The following is a 6,933-nucleotide window of genomic DNA, read 5'->3' as shown; positions in this document are numbered from 1 at the left end:
TAGAGCACTTGTTGAAGCTTTTTCAGCGATTGAGAAAGTACAAGCTTCGTCTGAATCTCAACAAGTGTACATTTGGAGTCCGTTCCGACAAGTTATTGGGCTTTATTGTCAGTGAAAGAGGTATTGAGGTTGATCCTGCAAAGGTCAAATCAATACAAGAGATGCCTGCGCCCAAAACTGAGAAACAAGTTCGAGGTTTTCTTGGCCGCTTGAATTATATTTCCAGATTTATATCCCACATGACTGCCACATGTGCGTCGATATTTAAGCTCCTCCGGAAAGATCAGTCTCATGATTGGATCGAGGATTTCCAGAAAGCTTTCGACAGTATCAAAGAGTATCTGTCTGAGCCTCCGATTCTGTCTCCGCCCGTGGAAGGAAGACCATTGATTATGTACCTAACTGTTCTTGAAGACTCAATGGGTTACGTCCTTGGTCAGTAGAATGAATCAGGAAAGAAAGAGTATGTTATTTACTACCTGAGTAAGAAGTTCACTGATTGTGAGTCTCGATACTCAATGCTTGAGAAGACATGCTGTGCTTTGGCTTGGGCTGCTAAGCGCTTACGCCAGTATATGATAAATCATACGACTTGGTTGATATCCAGAATGGATCCAATCAAGTATATTTTCGAGAAGCCTGCTTTAACAGGAAGGATTGCCCGTTGGCAGATGTTGTTATCTGAGTATGATATTGAGTATCGAGCTCAGAAGGCTATTAAAGGTAGTATCTTGGCTGAACATTTGGCACATCAGTCGATCGAGGATTATCAGTCAGTTCAGTTTGACTTCCCAGACGAGGAGATTCTGTATTTGAAAATGAAAGATTGCGATGAGCCTACACTCGATGAAGGGCCAGAGCCTGGTTCCAGATGGAGTATGGTGTTTGATGGCACTGTAAATCAGTATGGAAATGGTATTGGGGCAATGATTATTACTCCTCAGGGCACACATATTCCTTTTACAGCAAGGCTAACTTTCAAATGCACGAATAATATGGCTGAGTATGAGGCATGCATTATGGGATTGGAGGAGTGCATTGATCTAAGGATCAAGCATCTTGATGTTTATGGTGATTCGGCCCTCGTTGTCAATCAGATTAGGGGTGAATGGGAAACGAATCAGCCTGGTCTCGTTCCATATAGGGATTATGCGAGGAGGATTTCAACGTTCTATACTGAGGTTGACTTCCATCATATTCCTCGAGATGAGAATCGGATGGCAGATGCTCTTGCTACACTTGCTTCGATGATTGTGGTTAAACTTTGGAACGAAGTTCCCAATATCACTGTGATGCGCTTGGACAGACCAGCTCATGTATTTGCAGTAGAAGAAGTGAAAGATGACAAGCCATGGTATTATGACATCAAGTGTTTCCTTCAGAACCAGGTTTACCCACCTGGGGCATCTGTGAAAGATAGGAAGACTTTGAGGAGATTGTTAGGCAGTTTCTACCTAAATGGCGACGTGCTATATAAGAGAAATTTTGACATGGTTCTGCTCAGATGCGTGGATAGACACGAGGCAGACCTGTTGATGACTGAGGTCCATGAGGGTTCATTTGGTACTCATTTCAATGGACATGCCATGGCTAGAAAGATGTGGAGAGCAGGCTACTACTGGCTGACAATGGAGTCTGACTGCTTCAAGTATGTGAAGGAATGCCATAAGTGTTAGATTTATGCGGATAAGATTCATATTCCTCCGACACTTCTGAATGTGATTTCATCACCATGGCCTTTCTCCATGTGGGGAATTGACATGATTGGCATGATAGAGCCAAAAGCGTCCAATGGACACAGATTTATTCTCGTAGCAATTGATTACTTCACCAAATGGGTTGAAGCGGCGCCGTATGCAAATGTGACCAGGCAGGTGGTCGTGAAGTTTATCAAGAATCAACTCATATGCCGCTATGGTGTGCCAGATGAGATCATCACTGATAAGGGATCTAACTTGAACAACAAGATGATGAAAGAGCTGTGTAGTGAGTTCAAGATTGCACATCATAATTCTTCTCCTTACAGACCCAAGATGAACGGGGCCGTTGAAGCTGCTAATAAGAACATCAAGAAGATTATCCAGTAGATGGTTGTAACATACAAAGATTGGCATGAGATGCTGCCATTTGCTTTGCATGGATACCGTACGTTTGTCCGCACTTCAACAGGGGCAACCCCTTTCTCTCTTGTTTATGGCATGGAAGCTGTACTCCCAGTAGAGGCGGAGATCCCTTCAATGAGAGTCTTGATGGAGGCCAAGTTGACTGATGCTGAATGGGTTCAGAGCCGTTATGACCAACTGAATTTGATAGAAGAGAAGAGATTGACCGCCATGTGCCATGGTCAATTATACCAGCAGAGAATGAAGAAAGCTTTTGATAAGAAGGTCAAGCCTCGTGTGTTCCGAGAGGGTGACCTTGTGCTCAAGAAAGTCTTGTCTTTCGCGCCCGATTCTAGGGGCAGGTGGACTCCAAACTATGAAGGTCCATATGTTGTTAAGAGATCCTTTTCAGGCGGTGCCTTGATACTTACCACTATGGATGGGGAGGATTTCACTCGTCGTGTGAACTCAGATGCAGTCAAGAAATACTTCGCCTAAAAAAATGAAAACAGAATAGCTCGCTAAGTTGAAAACCCGAAAGGGCGGCTTAGGCAAAAAATGAGCGTCTCGGTGGATTGAAAACCCGAAAGGGCGGTCCAGGAAAAAGTTAGAGACATAAAAAAAATGAATATGTGTATCCCGCTAGATTGAACACCTCACCCTGGGGCAATCTAGGCAAAAATTAGGGATTTGGCAAGTAACTGCATCCTGACAAGACTTTGTTCTACAGTTATCATCCGTCAGAGATTCTTGCTCATTCGTCATCAACCGAAGCTTCGAATACATCGAATTCAGAATTGGTGGAGAAATGGTCATTATGTTCAATATAGCCCTTTTTCCAATATATATCACCAATTTCAAAATTGTAAAGATCTATGGAGTCTTGCCATTTGCAGGCTACCATTCCATCAAATAAATTCGAGCCTTTATCCAATTATTTGCACTCTTATTTGTTTCTATTCAACAAATGTTTTGCATATTTTTAATTGAAAAAATATCATTGTTTTCAATAAACGAATTTTTCATAATTTGCTTCTAAGCAAAGTGAATGTTCACCATGACAAAAAGATACTTAGGAGATCCTCAGTGCTCTCCCAAGGACGGTATGACCTCCAACAGGGTAAGACATTCATTCATATTCCTGGCATGACTGTATCTTCTTCCTCCGGAGCCCCTTTTATGGTTTATCCTACTGAGTGGTATGCTTGTTGAGATATTTACCACTCTCCCCTTCAGCGGAGTAGTGATCTTTCCTCCTCAGCGGATGTGATCTCTTTGGTGGGTACGGTACTTGGTGTTTGATCCCCAGATTCCCCTTATCTCCCTCGGATGGATTCCCCAGTAGAGTTGCTTATGTGGTGGATTCGGCCCGTGCAATAAACTCTTTTCCCCAACTATGACTGATGATTCATCCCCTGCAGAGATTTTGTTGTTTCCTGGTATTTCTGATTCCCGACAGATTGGATACTCTCCATGGATCTTGGCTCTCTTGGGATGTAGTACCAGATTTTTTGTACTCCTTAGGGCTGTTTGTGTTAGAAGTGTCTGTTTGTCGGCATTCATCATACATAAACCACGCATATGTGTACATATTTTTCAACATTTGGATATTCATATTGCATTATTTGCCATATATCTTTTGTTTGTTATCCTCTGCTAGTTGGTAATATATTTCCAAGCAGATGTCGGTGTCTGATCCCTCAGTATAGAGAGTCAGCCTCCTTAAGCAGAAAGTGTTTATCTTTCCTTCCGCATTCCCCACTGAGTTGTATCCTCGTGGACGACGGTTGTTTTTGCTTCCTCCCAATACATATATTAGGATGGGTTCCCTTATTGAGTTATATCCTCATTAAGACGAGTCTTGATTCAGTTCCCCTCTTTGGTTTGATCCTAAATTGGCCTCTTGTGACTGTTTCTTGTGTTTCCCCGTGGTATAAATGAATAATTGCTCAATAATCGGTAATCATCCATCCTATCCCCGGAGGAGCCTGTGGTTTTCTACCCTGATACCGGTAGTTGTAAACCCTATTTTCTCCCCTTTGAAGAGTTAACCTTGTTGATCATCTTAGTTGATGACGGTTACTCTTCCGTGGTTTTCTACCCAATATCCGGTAGATGTAATCCCTTCCTTGACTGTTATCATTATCCAATATTCGGTGGTGATATTCCCTCATTCTTTATGATAATCGCTCTGATTAGACAATTTATCCCCAGCAAATCATCTTTCATACCAATTGTCGGTAATGTTGGTTGCTCTCTTTGATTGGTCATCATTATATACCTAGTTTTGGTATCCCAGTGCCTTTCTCTTTGACGGTCGATTTATCCTTTATTAACCCAGTAATCGGTTGTGGATAATCTTCCATGCGAGTGTATTATCTACGTTCTGACGGTAATAGATAATATATCTCATGCACTCTTTGGTCGAAGCCTTTTGTTCTTCCCCAGTTGAGTAAGATTCGCATCCCTGTTTCGGAATCGAATGTCCATCCCTTAATCGAGTTTTCTTTTTGCCCTCTCTTTGGATGATGAGTGTTTTGGGAATATTCCCCAATTCACGCTTTGTTTGGTCACCTATTATATGCCCAGTAACCGGCATCCCTGGTGTTCCTTCCTTCTGCTCCCTATTATGACTTTTGTCCCCTGTGGAGTCAGATTTTCCTGAGTTGAGATATACCTTTTAGGTCTTCCTCGGATGATTTGGTTGATTGATATCTCTCACCCTTATACCGGTCTTAGATATTCATTCTTCCCGAGCATGTTGTTCTCTCACCCTTGTACCGGTGTTCAGATCACACGTCTCTTTGAGCTTATTACCCAGTAACCGGTAATACCTCATCCCGTACTTCCCCAGTGAGGTACTTTAGTGGATTATCCTCACCTGAGTCTGGATTTTTATCCGAAGTATCCATTGTGGATAATGTTGATGTGTTGGCATATTCCCCAACACATGCACCTTCGAGTCAGCTCGATGTCTTTCCATTGGATTTACTCCCTTTGGAATTCTGTCCCCAAGTTTCAAGTCGTGACCTGCTCACGCATTTTTTCTTATCCCCATGAGAGTCCCCAGAGTTTCTGTCCCGTTGGGCGTACTACTCAGATGGATTGTCAAATCCTCCTGATCTTCTTCTTTGTGGACACATATCCCCACAGAGTTTTACCATGTACATGCATACATCTGCATCATGAGGTCTCTTAGGGACCAAAATTCGTCTCTTTGTTATTATTTAAGCTCATCCTACCCTGTCGAGACGAAGATTTTAACCTTCACTTCTCCGGCTAGAATGACCTTAAATAGGGGCATCTATAAGACCCCAGTTTTGTCCCTAAGATCCCTCATGGCATCATAACATTTCATTTGCATAGCCTCAAGGATCATTAGCATCTTGGTTCCCTTTGCCATTGGGGGAGACTCCTTGTGAGTGGTTTGAGATCACCTTGCATGCTTTAATTGTACATCATTGCTTTTCTTATTTTTTTTACTAACCAAAAGCACAAAAATATGTCACTAACATCTTTTGTTTGTAGCTTGAGCAATCACAAAGTCCAAAGCTTCAAGGAGATCATTGGTACAAAGACATGGTCAAGCGGAGATGAAAGAAAGCATGGTAATGGTTCCCAAAGCTCTCATCCATCAAATTTGCCTCCCTAACATCTCAATTTATCATTTTGATCAAAGCAAGTCAAAGGGTTTGAGATCTTGTTCTTCAGAGAAACCCTAATTCATCTGTGCATCACAATCCCTTGCTCATGAAGCAACCTCAACCCATGGTCAAATATAATCAAGGGAAGTTCTTTAACTTATAATTTCATGCATATTTGAACTTATTTGAGTGCCCTCAATCATCAATTCATCAAGATATGAGGCATGGACTTGAGAAGTTGATCAGTCAATTCATCTGACTATTTTGAAATGAAATGAGACCTAACTTTTTATGTGTTAGTCAAATGGAGATGGTTCCAAAAGCAAAACTGTTCTTAAGGACAATATGAACAACTTTAATGTTCATCAAAATTTGATTTGAAGCTTGGAAGACCATCTGCCACTCCAATACATTATAGGTTATTTTGACTGAAACCCTAATTCTGGGTCAACTTCCCAAGGACATAACTCATTCATTTTTTATGATTTTGAGGTGGGATCAAATAAATTGTAAAGCTTAAGATGTCTAATTCAAATTTTATGTTGAACAAAATTTCAAAATCTCAAAGGAAACACATGTGATAATGCAAGACATTATAGGTCCTTTTTGACCAAAGGCATTAAAAGTAAAAAATGTCCAACTTAAAGTGCCCATAACTCTTTCATAAAAAATCCAAATGATGCCAAATTGAAGTCCATTTTGATTGTCTTGAAAAGATCTCCAACTTTGATGTTGGAGGTATTTCCATTTGAAGCTTGCACCATCAAAACAGAAGGGCTTGAAAGTTGGCCAATTTTAGAAACCTTGCCTTGACATATCATGCACCCTACACTTTAAACTAAAATTTCATAAATTTCCACACTTCAAATGAGTTTTTGTCCAACATAACATTTGTTCCTTATACAAAAGCCTTTCCAACCATTACCCATATGCCTATGTTTGGATTTTCTAAATGGTACTTTCGAAGAGATGATTGTTTAGGTACAAATTGGAAATTCACTTGAAATCTTGGTGCATAAGCAATTCCCATGCAAAGTCACACGTCCAATTCCATTTGGTTGATGCTCAGATTTCATTTGGCATGGTTTTTGGGCCTTGTGCATGATCATGCAAGCCCATGCAATGAAGCTTCACATGCCATGCACACGGATCATTTCACACTCTCCTTGCTATTTCCTCTATAAATA

The sequence above is a fragment of the Lathyrus oleraceus genome, chromosome 1 (genome assembly GCF_024323335.1).
Source record: "Lathyrus oleraceus cultivar Zhongwan6 chromosome 1, CAAS_Psat_ZW6_1.0, whole genome shotgun sequence".
Lineage (NCBI taxonomy): Eukaryota > Viridiplantae > Streptophyta > Magnoliopsida > Fabales > Fabaceae > Lathyrus > Lathyrus oleraceus.
This window is presented reverse-complemented; position numbering follows the sequence as displayed.